The 14,303-nt window shown below is 38.5% G+C and overlaps 1 pseudogene across 1 annotated transcript; it reads right to left on the reverse strand.

The window, feature by feature from the left end:
- Window positions 1-2,908: 2,908 nt before the first annotated feature.
- Window positions 2,909-12,927, reverse strand: LOC143602448 (xylose isomerase-like; annotated as a pseudogene). The gene is made up of 20 exons (XR_013147845.1): window positions 12,871-12,927; window positions 12,650-12,766; window positions 12,046-12,120; window positions 11,812-11,941; window positions 11,645-11,737; window positions 11,527-11,577; window positions 11,359-11,435; window positions 5,605-5,659; window positions 5,414-5,515; window positions 5,297-5,348; window positions 5,002-5,047; window positions 4,821-4,876; window positions 4,622-4,673; window positions 4,471-4,550; window positions 4,317-4,387; window positions 3,628-3,668; window positions 3,431-3,530; window positions 3,248-3,319; window positions 3,058-3,135; window positions 2,909-2,944 (listed from the first exon to the last, which is right to left on the reverse strand). The product of XR_013147845.1 is annotated as a xylose isomerase-like (transcript).
- Window positions 12,928-14,303: the final 1,376 nt, after the last annotated feature.

Here is a 14,303-nt window from a genome sequence, read left to right on the forward strand (position 1 = left end):
CGTTCCTTACGCTTCCCTTTCGCCTTATGGCGAGGGTTTGCGTCGGTGTCGGATTCCTCCCGATCATCGTCCGAGGACTCGCACTCACTGCTCATGTTGAGCTGTTGAGTGCTTCCAAATTCGTCAGCCTGTTGGACGGAACGCAAGCGTTCGTCCAACTCAGCTTGGAATTCCTTCTGACGTGCCTCCGCCCACGCTTTAACTTGTTCAAGTGTTTGGCAGGGGAGTCTCGTCTGTTGTCTTTCCGCCTGGGTATTATTGAATCCCAGGGGATGGTTGTTTACTGCACTTGCCCCGGCTTGGGTAACCGGGGTAGTGTTCGTAAAAGTTACTGCACTTGCCCCGGCTTGGGTAACCGGGGTAGTGTTCGTAAAATTTGTGTGCTCGCCGGTGTTCCCCCCAGTAGCTGGGGTTGTGGTTACTGGGGCTTCCTGGTAACTCGTTGGCCTTGGGACCGGAGTAACGTTAACCATCTTTCCAGAAGTTTTGAAAAAACTGGAGAAAAATTAGTTCTAGCTTTTATGCACGGATGGCGCCAATGAAGAAACACTAATCGATCCCGGGCAGATTACGGATAATCTGGGGGTTAAATAGATGTTTCCCACGAGGGGTTAGACCCGGCAAAGATGGTTCTTCTGATAACCTGCAAAACAGACACCGTGAGCTCGTCACTGAGAAGGGGGGGTACCTCCTTGTGACCACCCTCCGGCGTGAGAATCAGACTAGATTGCTCTTGAATATAAGTGTATATTAAGAGATTGCTAGAGCAGATATCAGATATAAGATGTAAGATACAAGATAAGATGAGATGATCATACCATTTGGGGTATTTATAGCCGAAGGTAGGTTTCCAAGAGGGTATAGCCGGCTGAATAGTATTCCTGTTCTACCAACTGTGGCCTACGCACGTGCCATGCTGGTAGTTGGTGGGTAGGCAGCGGCTGACAGTGACCAGGCCTGCTGTGTACTATTCCTTTTCCACCAACTACAGGCTATGCACGTGGTATGACAGGAGTTGGTGAGTAGGTAGCGGCTAATAGTGACATACAGTACCAGAGCATGCTGCTCGCCATACTGTTGTCAATGAGCTGTCGTATCTTTGGTCCGATCTTTTGCCCATACCTCGTCAGGTACAGTACAAAAGATCTTCCAGTATCGTACGGACTGGCTCATTTGGGCGGGAGTATTCCGGCTTGCTCATTCCTTCTTCAGGTGACTACTGAATTATTATGAGAGTTAAGCCTTGTGCGTGTAGCCTTGCTGCGCGGGTAGCCTTCCCTGATGGCTGGTATCCGTAACTGCGGGAACAGGCGGAGTACTTGGAAACCATTGGGAGGCGTTTCCTGCGGGAACAGCTAGCGTACTGCGCGTAAGGACGTCACGTCTCTGAGCATGGTGGGTCCTGCGGATCCAGTTGGTCTCTGCGCAGGCGGGTTCGACCGCGCAGACGTCCGTTAAGGAGTCTTGCGGGTTCAACTGCGCAGACGTCCCTTTTCAAGGTGAGTCTTGCGGGTCCAACTGGGCTCTGCTGGGACCTACCTCTTCACTATTGTTAGTAAAAAAGTATAAAACTAACTGGCTAACTCCCTAACTCACTAACTTTATAATAAAAGTATAGAACTAAACAACTAAGTAAACAAATAAACAAGAAGTCAGAACTAACCCCTGTTGGGCATTGGAGGCTGGACGGACTGACGGAGCAGGGCTGGAGCCAGGGGAGCTGGCAGCGGCGGTGGTGGACTCAGGACTCGTGGTGCAGGCTGCCGGCGGTCACGACGGTCAGGCGGTGGTGGTGCAGCCGCTGCCTTTTTGTGGTACGTGGTAATTGAGATTTGAGTATGGAATTGGAAGATGATTGTATTTTTTTAAAACCTTTAGACTTCCGTCCGTCTCTCTATATTGTAAATGGGTTAGGCCTACAAATAATTGGGCTACAAACAATTTATAAATGGGCCTACACAATGTTTTTTATATAATATAAAAAAAATCGGGCCTACCGGGTAGTCGGGTCTATGGCGGTCGACTACCCTGCCATAGGCCTAGGCCGGCCCTTGGGGGTGCTGGTTTCAAGGGAAGAAGACGCGGGAGGAAGGGTGGTTGTTAGGGAAAGATTAAAATACGGAATGAATAGTAACTCTTTAAATATGAAGAATTACCACTCCAGCTTCCTTATTTTTTTAAAGTAGGGAATGAGATGGGTAATTCGATTTCCAAGGGCACGTTTTGGATTGAGTTTGAAAAATGTTTATTGGTTTATTGACTTTTTTCAAAAAATCATTTTAAAAAGCTAGGATTTTGGGCTTTTGAAAAACTAAATGCTTTTTAACCCTCTCAAAAAATTAAGATAAAAAAGATTTTTATGATTGCCAAACACATTTTAATTTATTAGCTTTTTGAAAACGCCAATAAGCATTTTTCAAAGTCAATCCAAACATGCTTTTAGAGATGGTTGTATATGCATTCGCTAAAAAACTAAAAATCTCAAATGATAAACACCAAAAACACACCTGGCCTAATTCTCTTACAATTTAACTCATTTACATCTTCATTACATCATTACATCGTGTTTAGGTCGTCTGCAACTTCCCGTCAACCATTCTAACTTGTTTAGATAAATAAGCTGCATGGGTCATGTTTGGATTACATATTTTTAAGCGTGTGTAGGCCAAGGTTATGTTTCTAGCACAAATATATATACAAGCTGTCTTAGAATTTGCGACTAGCTAAAATCATCTGTCTGCAGCTAATAGCCGATGCTCGCAATGCTAAAGAACACACAACTCAAGTTTAAATCCATATGTTGCAAGAATCTTTTTACATATACCTTTAGATACAGACACCATTATTTATAATACATTGAATGTGTCTTAATATCAACTATAGCCACTAATTCTACTTGAAAACTAATCTACATTGCAGATTGAAATATCATCTCCGCAAGTTCCTGCACAAATGTGAAACACCAATACACACAATCCTTAAAACAATTAAAAAAAGCTTTCTAAAAACATGTTCTTGAACAATTTCAATTTTTTTTAAATACAATATCAGACTCGCCTGTTTGCCAGAAGGAACTTGAGGTTCTCCCCATTCCATAGCCTTCTTTTCTAGCAGATCAAAATCAGCTTTTCCTGCCTGAAAGCCCATAAATATTAACCAACACAAATTAAAAAATATATATATAAAAAGAAGCTAAAAATAACACTGAAACACATTCCCGACCATAAAACGAGAACAGGGTTCTTACCTCAATTTGAGCACCAAGTTCTGTATCAAAGCTTTGATACCGCTTGCGAACTAGTTCATCCAAAGAACCATCCTTTAATAAAAGCATAATATTACCAAGCGTAACTTGAGTATGAATCATGATATATATATATATATATATAATTGTAAATGAAAACACCAGATGGAAATATAGTAAAGATACCTGAATCAGCTTCGCAGCATTACGCAGACTGCGTGCTAATGTATCCATACCAGCGATATGAGCAATAAACAAGTCCTCAACGTCTGTGCTCTCCCGTCGTCTGTATATTACATCATAATATTGATTTTCCTTTTTGGAACTATATGTAAATAGAGGGAGAAAAAAAGGTAAAAAACTACATTATTAAGGAAACTCACAGTTTGGCATCAAAATTGAATCCTCCAGGCGAAAGTCCACCCTGTAATAAATATTTAACACTTTTTTCACTAAAGTTTCCATGTTAACATTTAACTATTTGTTCCTGATCATCAATTTAGGGCTGCTAAACGGATTGTGTTCGCAGGTTGGTGGGTTGAACCCGAAAATCATGTCACGCACATGAACCTGAGCACAGCACGTGTATTCTCAGGTTGACACGGAAAATATTTTCACATTTTATGTTTTATATTTATATAATATTTTGATTTTTTGAAGCAGTTGTGCATAAACTATGCCATACCACATTTATATATTTACTTTGGCATAGAAAATACCATAATAGTTTAAGTTATTATGTAAAAGAAACTTAAAAAAAATAAATAAATCTGTAACTTTTCAACCGCGACCCGTTGGGTACACACGAGCACGACCTGTTTAGCTAAACGTGTTCGAAGGATTCGACCTGAAACTAACCCAAACTCGTTTTAGACTAAATCCAAACCCATGAATTTCGTGTTAGGTTCATGTTGTGTATTGATGAAGATCAAAATATGAAAGTCAAAGAAAATTCCAACATTTTGACTAATAGTCAAAGATAAACTATTTGAAAGTCAAACACAGCAATTTCATGTAACACAGAGAATGAATAGTAAATCTTTGTATGTATTAAAGCTGAAAATATTCTTACATTTTTAATAACACTGAGCATAACCAAAGTTGCTTCATTGATATCCATCAAAAACTGATCTGTATCCCAACCTGTTATAAATATTATATCATAAACATATTGTCGAAGTTTAAAATTTTAACAATTACATGAACATAGTAATATTATATCATACCAATCTGAGGGTCACCGGTATTGGCATCAATATTTCCTAGTAAACCATTGATTCTTGCGGTTTCAAGCTCATGATGGCAACTTCAAAAAAAACGACCTCGATAAAAGTCATATAGTCAACTTACAGTTTGACAGTAAAACATGACCGCTACCTGTGCCCCGATAGAGTAGCATGGTTGCATTCAATATTCAATTTGAATTCGTCTGCAATGACAAATGCAAGTCAAAAAAATATAAGAATTTGTTTTATTAACAACCTTCAAAACTCTTGCAAGTTGTTCAGATCTTTTATAACATTTCAGTATTTTTAATTTATCTTAAACGGGCTTAAATAAAGTTGAAAAATATTACCTATAAGTCCACACTTGCGTAAGAAGTTAGCTGCGGTGGCCGCATCCCAATCATATCTGACAACATTATATGTGAAGCCATGAGTAAGATTAATAAAAGATTATAAAGTAAATTACACTATTAGTACTTTAACTAAGGTAATTACAAGAACGTCCTTTGGTTAGAAAATAATGATACTTACTGGTGCTTTGTGGGTTCTTGAGGCTTAGGCTCAATAAGAAGTGTCCCTGGAACATAAGAGAAAGAAAAGTTAGTAAATAGATATATACTATAATTTTTATTATATATCTTTCTTTGACTTTGAATGTTAAACTTGTAACTAAAAAACTTACATGTTAATTATTATCCTATGATTTACCACTGATTCTTTGTATCAGTAATTTTACTGTTTGACTTTTAAAGTCAACATATAGCTCAAAGCCCATGTGATATTGCGCAATATAATATAACATCAAAAAGATGAAAACAAAAATTACCATTGAACCCAATCTTCTTTTTATAAGCTACAGCAGCTTCAAAAAATCGTGCCTGTAAAAGAAGCAACATTTCATATTTTCATGATACATCAGGTAAAACTATTTCAACAATCTTACCATATGATCGAGTTCTCGCTCCATATCAGTATTCAGAAGAGTCTGATAACCCTCACGACCACCCCAAAAGACATAATTTTCACCCCCGAGATAATGTGTAACCTGTTTTTATGCAACAATCAAGATGTTTAAGCTCATATCGATATGATATACAGAAACCGTAATTTATGGTCAACGATGTAAGTACCAACCTCTATTGCTTTCTTAACCTGAGCTGCAGCATATGCATAGACTCCAATTTCAGAGCTATTATGATACATAAACCAAGTTAATATAATATAATATAATATGAAGCTTTAATTGAATAATTTATATAAACTGTTAAATTTGGCACAACAGAGTTAACTAATAATCAAGAACTGATCTTGAAGGTATCTGCAGATTAAGAAGCCAAATTTGATTTTCTAGGCTCTGTTCCTTTTTCTTTGGTGTACGAATCAACAAAGAATTAATATTCTTTTTCTTTTGTAGCAACCACACAACTTTATGTATATGGTTTGACAAACAAAACCAAAATAATAGTATAATAATAATGAATGAAACTAAACTGCAACTTTGGATAAGGAACGAAACTAAACTGCAACTTTGGACACAGGGAGTTTTTCCTCGACAAACAAAGGACACTTTTTTTTATTAAGGAAAGACGAGCTAAAAAACTTAATAAACCTATGTGAACCAAGGGTTTATATAACACCCTTAATTCGAGTCATACTCGTACTCAAATACACAATTTGAACCCAACTCAAATAGGTTTTAGGATAAGACTAACTTAATAAAATAAGACTAACTTATTAATAAACAAATTATTATTTAAATCTCCTCCAAGCCACCCCATGAGATTTACCAAACCGCCCTTAAATATCGTCTCGTTTAACACTCCCTCTCGATATTTGCTTCCTTCATTCCCAAACGAGTACAAAACTTCACAAGCTTCTCTTTTGGCAAACTCTTTGTGAACATATTAGCAGCTTGCTCCAACGTGTTAACGTATTTAAAATCAATTTCTCCATTTAACACTTTCTCACGAATAAAGTGATAATGGACTTCTATATGTTTCGTACGCGCATGAAACGTGGGATTCTTAGCCAACAATATTGAAGACACATTATCTCCATACAAGGTTACCTTCTCGTTCTTACCTTGATTTAACTCGTTTAGAAAACGAACCAGCCACACGCATTCTTGCGAAGCCATAGTCGCGGCCCGATACTCCGCCTCGGTAGTCGAAAGTGACACGGTAGGCTGCCTTTTGCTGCACCATGTCACAGCACTTGAACCAATCAAGAAAACATACCCGGTTGTACACCGTCTCGTGTCCGGATCTTTAGCATAATCGGCATCGCAAAACCCGATTAATTCCATACTCGACTCCCTCTTAAACTTAACACCATAACTCGGAGTCGACTTCACATACCGCAACACTAACCGAGCAGCTTCAAGGTGCGGTTTTCTTGGAGCTTGAACGAATCTACTAAGCACACCAACGACATACGCAATGTCGGGTCGAGTCAAGGTCAAATAAATAAGACTTCCAATTATTTGCCTATACATGGTTACTTCTTCCAACTCTTTTCCTTTTTCGGCTCGTAGAGACCCGTTTGGTTCCATGGGTACCCGTATCGGTTTGCAACTTTCCATACCGAATTTCACCAAAAGATTAACGACATACCGATTTTGGTGAAGTATAAACCCATCATTCTCGTACTCGAGCTCAAGACCCAAAAAGTGCTTTAATTTTCCCAAGTCTTTCATGAAAAAACGAGTGCACAGATTCGTTTTTAACTGCTCCACCAAATAGACTAAATCGGCGGTTATAATTAAGTCGTCGACATAAACGAGGACAATGGCGGTCTTGTCACCTTCGACTCGGACGAACACACTGGTATCGGCTATTGTAGGAACAAATCCGTTGAGTTCAAATAACTCACCAATCTTTCCGAACCAGGCCCGCGGTGACTGTTTTAAGCCGTAAATTGCTTTCTTCAACTGACAAACATAATTAGGAAAATTTTGACTTACAAAACCTCCCGGCTGATCCATGTATATTATACGATCCAGATCGCCATACAAAAACGTATTACTAACATCCATTTTCCATAAATCCCAACCTTTGCACGCAGCAGTAGCTAAAATCACTAGAACTGAAACGAGTTTAGCTACGGGACTAAACGTATCTTCATAATCGATCCCGTACTCCTGTGAAAAACCCCGAGCCACTAATTGAGCCTTATATCTTTCTATCGACCCGTCGGGCCGTCTTTTAATTTTAAAAACCCACTTACACGAAATCGGTTTTACATCACCCGGCTTCGGAACAAGATGCCAGGTCTCGTTACTGGCTAAAGCATCTAACTCTTGCTTCATGGCTTCCATCCACTTAGGATCCCGTAGAGCCTGCTCTATGGTTTCGGGTTCACGTTCAGTTTCTTGACTAACAAGTAACGCGACATTTGCATAACTCGGGTTCGGTTTACTAACCCGTTCGGACCTCCGGACAGCTGGTACATCACCTTCGGTATTAACTGGTACATCTGAGGTGCTAGTTTGACTGTTCGTTTGGCTAACTAACGACCCGGTTCGCCATGGATCAGAACGTGGCCCGTTTCATGTTACCGAAAATTCAGGTTCGGTGTTAGTTGTTTGTTCAGATTGTTCTTCTAGGTCGTTGTCACCAACCTGAACCGTAACATACTCATCATACTCTTTCTGTAGGTCACTTGTGTCGGGCAAGACTTCCTTACTTGGTGACCACCATGATGAATTTTCATCAAATATTACATCCCGAGACACATAAATTCGCCCGGTACTCGGCTCACAACATCGCCACCCTTTCTTTTCATTATCGTAACCAACAAAAATACATCTCGTTGCCTTTTTCTCCAACTTGTGTCTGAGATGCCCCGGGATGAATACGTAACACACGCATCCAAAAACTCGAAAGTAACTAACATTCGGTTGGATTTTGAACATCTTCTCGTATGGTAACTCGTAGCTCATTCCTTGTTGTGGCAATCAGTTACTTATAAACGCAGCGGTACTCATTGCCTCCGCCCAAAATCTCCCCGGTACATTTTTGTTGTGCATCATGCTTCCGATCATGTCGGTTAGGGTGCGATTCTTTCTCTCCGAAACCCCGTTTTGCTCGGGAGTATTAGAACACGTTAGTTGGCGTTTAATACTATTTTCTTTTAGAAACAAAGAAAATTCACGGGATGTATACTCGCCTCCATTATCGGAACGAAGACACTCGATGCTCCTCTTTAGATCCCGTTCGGCTTCTAACTTGAAATTTTTGAAACGTTCAAACGCCTCGGATTTCTCTTTCATGAAATATACCCACAAATATTTCGAATAATCATCAATTAAAAATATCATATAACTCATACCTTTAATTGACGGCTGTTTCACCGGACCGAACACATCAGTATGAACTAGCTCGAGAGGGGCTTTAGCTCGATAACTAGAGTTCTCAAACGGTTGCTTATGTGCCTTTCCAAACTGACAACCGCCACACACCACATCCGTTTTTACTTCGAGTTCGGGTATTCTCGCCACCAACTTCTTTTTCACGATTAATTGAAGTTTATCATACCCGACGTGGCTTAAACGTTGATGCCACAGATCTGCGTTTAGATTCTTTTTCACCTTATTCACATACGAAGTCTCGGCAGATAATACATAAACCGAGTCTTTCTTTCTCCCTTGAATCACCGGTATGGATTTAGTTTCGAACTTATAGAAAATACTCACCTCGTTTGGCCCGAACAGAACATATCGTCCGGTGTCGGTGATTTGAGGAACTGATAACAGGTTCTTTTTCATACCGGGAACATGAAACACGTTTTTAAGAACAAAACCACTTTCCTCAGAATCTGGTGAGAGATCAACCTCACCGATATGAGCTATTCCGTGTCGCGAATCATCGGCTATAACTACCACCTGATTACCCTCGTACTTAACCGGGTTCTTTAACCGCTCCTTTTCACCCGTTAGGTGATTCGAACAACCCGAATCCAGAATCCAATCATTTAATAAATTTAAAGCAGGTTTTATCGTAGCCATTAACGCATGAACTTCTTCAATTCCGGCATAATGGGCCCCGGCATCCCAAGGCTCTTCAGTTCGATTTTGCGTTGTCGCGGCGTTCCCTTCTTCAGTTGCACTCGTTGTACAATACTTTGCAATGACGCATGCCACAATTATAACACTTAAAAGTTTTAAACGACGAACGTTTACCCTTTTTATTGCGGTTCCAATTCTTTCGATCAACGTTTCCTTCCTGTTGGTTTTGTTCCTCGGGTTTATTTCGATCCCACGGTTTCTTTTTGTTGTAACCGTGGTTGGGTTTGAACTTTCCTTTTCCTTTGCCCGCAAACAACGCCTCGTTTTCTTGCTTCGGTACAGCGGAGACCGACACACCGGCCATCTGTTTGGCTAAGGATTCCTGTCCGGATAATAAATTTTCAAATTTCGTGAGTGACGGTTGATTCGGCCAACCTTGAACAGCAGCGACAAACGACTGAAATTCCGGCCTCAACCCGTGAATAATAATCCGTTTCATCCTCGCGTCTCCGATCCTTGATTGCTGATCTAAATCGGCAATCTCGCGACAAAGCGATTTCACTTTATGGAAGTACTTTGGAATCGTCATATCTTTCTGAGTAACCGAAAGCAACTCGTTTTCAAGAAGTTGTAATCGGGTGTCGTTTTTCTTCGTGAATAGTCGTTCAAGAATATCCCATGCATGCTTCGGTGTTTCGGATTCTTGAAAGTGATCTAACAACTCCTCTTCGACTGTTGTTTTTAACACGAACAACGCTCTCCCGACTTTTACTCGCCACTTTCCGATGGCACCTCCGGTGTCGTTTCTTGGCACATGCGTTTCGGTTCCGTTTGTTACCTCCCAAAGGTCCTGACCTTGAAGGTATGACATAACACATGTCGACCAAACCCGGTAATTAGTTTGGTTCAAACGCTTGATTCCGGCGACAAACGACGTATCGGCCATCGTTTCCTTCTTCGTCGGCTTCTTTTCTCACCACGAGTTTGTTTACGATCTACAGACCCGGATAATCGCCAAAGGCAACCGTCCGTGAGACTAATCTCTTGGCTGGACTTCGATCGACTAAACTCGATTACGTACGAACGTGACTCGGCGACTGGCTTTGATACCACTTGTTAAATTTGGCACAACAGAGTTAACTAATAATCAAGAACTGATCTTGAAGGTATCTGCAGATTAAGAAGCCAAATTTGATTTTCTAGGCTCTGGTCCTTTTTCTTTGGTGTACGAATCAACAAAGAATTAATATTCTTTTTCTTTTGTAGCAACCACACAACTTTATGTATATGGTTTGACAAACAAAACCAAAATAATAGTATAATAATAATGAATGAAACTAAACTGCAACTTTGGATAAGGAACGAAACTAAACTGCAACTTTGGACACAGGGAGTTTTTCCTCGACAAACAAAGGACACTTTTTTTTATTAAGAAAAGACGAGCTAAAAAACTTAATAAACCTATGTGAACCAAGGGTTTATATAACACCCTTAATTCGAGTCCTACTCGTACTCAAATACACAATTTGAACCCAACTCAAATAGGTTTTAGGATAAGACTAACTTAATAAAATAAGACTAACTTATTAAAAATAATAAACGAATTATTATTTAAATCTCCTCCAAGCCACCCCATGAGATTTACCAAACCGCCCTTAAATATCGTCTCGTTTAACATAAACAACTAGTGTGTCAAATCTGATGAATAATGTAATTTCTTGTACAAAATGATTTAGGAGGTCTTTATACATAAAGAATAGTTAAATATCACTTTGCTGACATTCGGCCTGTTTAACCCATTTGACTTTTTTTATTGTTGGTAAGGTTTTTTTATTTGTATATTACATTCTACATAAAACATAACTCGAACTGATCAAAAATACCTTGTTGCACCACCATGCATATAGCGAGGATGCAAGAACAACTGAGCCGTACCCCATAAGGGACGAATCTTGGTACCCTAAGAATACAAGTCAATTTATAAGAGAACGAAACTATTGAAAAGAAAAAAATCAACTGGTCACATAAAAATATAATATTTTGAAAATTACCTGAAGTTCTTTCGCAAGAGCTACAATTTCGTCCAAATTTGCATTAGATTCCTACAAAGATAATAAATGGTCAATTAGGATTAAACAACATGTGGGATTAACAACGTTTGATAACTACCTCCAATGTTTTACCATCGGGGGGCAATGTCTCTATCGTGAAAACACCACCTATCAACTCCAAGCTTTTCTAGGAACTCAAAGTTAGGCCTCACTACAACAAAACCAAAATTCCCACCTTAGAAATCAACAAAAATGGTTTAAGTGTTCAAAACCTATTAATCTTACTTCTTCGCTTAGCCATGGCTAAGGAATTGGTACCATCTTCCCATGGCCACATCTTGGTCGCTGCACCAAACGGGTCACCACCCGTCCCTCGAAATGTGTGCCAGAAAACGACACTAAACTGCATCCAATCCTAACATGATCAAACAACAAACATTAATAACTGTTAACTGTTTGCATACGAATACATTCGTAAGTTCCCTAGGTCAAAAGAAGCAATTTCTTTCAAAAAAGAACCTTCATAGTCTTTCCAAGAATCTCCTCATTGGCGTTGTACCATTTATAGGCAAGCGGGTTCTTGCTGCTTGGGCCCTGCGCGAAACAATCAGATCAAATAATCTAGATTTTTCTATAATCCAAATAGCGGTGTAAACATGCCAAGCCACTCATGAGCTGCTCGCTAAAAGCTCAAATCGAGCCAAATTTAAACAACCTCGACCCTAAATATAAGCTTCTTCAACAAATGGGCCCGGGCTTCATTTTGTCGAGCTCAATGGCTCACGGGTCTAAACAAGTTTATTATTTGAATAACTTTTATTTTGTATATTAAATATATATTTATAATGCACACACTATACAAACTTATGATAAAAATTTAAAAATAATATATATTATGTGTATAAATAAATATTATAATTAAATGTATAAATTAATTAATATATAGCAGGTTGAAAACTACACACGGGCCGAGCTTGATCTTGAGAAATAGAGCTTGAAACGAGCAGCTCAAGCTCTCGTAAGTTAAACGAGCCGAGCTCGGCCTCTGATCGACTAATTTACAATCCTAAATCGAAACTTCACAGTTAAAAAATAGTGATCATGGTGATTAATAGTTCTTTACCTCGTACTTGATTTTGGGAATGCAAGGGAAGAATTCCCCTTCCCATTCACCGGAATCATCGAAACCGCAACCACTGTCCAGATCAGCAGCTGGGCAAGTAGGTGGAGGTTCACTAATCTATCAACAAACAACAAAATCAATATTTGTAAACACTAAAACAAGCTAATACAATGTATATCTATATCTAACAAATTAACAAAACCGGGTAGTGCTTTGTTTACCACAGTAAATGAGATCAAATTGAAACAGATAACAAACAGCAAGAACGTCCTCGTCATGTTCGCTAAACTAGATTAAAACTTGAAAACCCAAGTTCGAATTATGCTGAAAAACAGTTAATTGATGAAGATAAAATAAAAGTGATATTGAAATGAAAGCATTTACCGACGAAAGATGGAGGTTTTTGAAATTGGTGTGAATGAGGGTAAAACAATTGAATTAATATCCATCTCCGCTGACCACTAATTCGGGAGGAAACCAATAAATCGTGGGAAAACCTTCCTTGTGGAATTCGAACCCAGAATCTTATGGTCCCTGAGTCTTATCCTGCCACCAAGATGCCACACCAAGATGCCACTAGGCTATAACGCCATACACAATAATTAAATTAATAAGTGGGATATTATTATAAATATATCTGTTTTGAAAATTTTTTTAGATAAGAATGCAGAGTTCAGAGGTGATTTTTTAACGTGAAGGAATTGATATACATATTTTAAATAATGGTATGAAAAATATATATATGCCTTTAAATGTGTCTGGATATGCGCTAAGGACTAAAGAGTAGACAAGTTATAAACTATTAGCTTTGTAATTGTGACACTTAACCAATCGGACATTATTATCTAAGCATGTGTCATTTTCTTGAAAAATCAAAAACTACTTATGGTAACATTGTATGTGACCTGGGGCATTAGCTATCACCCTCCATGTGTCCATTTAACACTTACTTGAACAAGGTACATAAATTAGGGAGGACAATATAACCATAACATGGCGATCAAATGTTTGGAACATGTATTTATGTATGAGACTAGTATGAAATTAGTTTTAAGAATTTTTATAGGTATAGGATATGTATGAGGTTAAGTGATACCTGACTCGATTATCTATACACATATACCATTTACTCAAATCATATACTCAGAAATTTTTTTGTGTGGGTCACATTCACATGCATCGTTAAGTGGGTCACATTCAAATCAATGTTTCTTTAGTAGTTTTTTAAATGTTACCGATAAATATACAAATAGTAAACAATAAATTTTATAAAGAACTTAAATAAATAAATGTAATTAACAGTAATTCACTAATAAATTAATAATTTAAATCAAATGGTTCATTCTAGTGGTTTTTTAATTTCATTTTCCATTAACCCTGATCTATTGGTTCATTCTAGTGGTTTTATGATGTATATAATGAGATTTATTTAACATGTATTTGATAATATTATTTATTTTGTATGGTATGAAATATAACTTATCTTGATTTTATATTATCATAATCTTACAGAATTTAGTATTTCAAAATGTTTATAATGATGAGGATTTGCATACGTATGTAAGACTACCCACAATGCGGGCACATGTTGGTACACATAGCTGAGGTGGAAGGCGTGTGTATGGGGTGCAGCACCGGGGGTATGTGCATTTAG

The sequence above is a fragment of the Bidens hawaiensis genome, unplaced genomic scaffold (genome assembly GCF_021521415.1).
Source record: "Bidens hawaiensis isolate Kalapana, Puna unplaced genomic scaffold, B.hawaiensis_p1.1 tig00058937_1, whole genome shotgun sequence".
NCBI classification, from domain to species: domain Eukaryota; kingdom Viridiplantae; phylum Streptophyta; class Magnoliopsida; order Asterales; family Asteraceae; genus Bidens; species Bidens hawaiensis.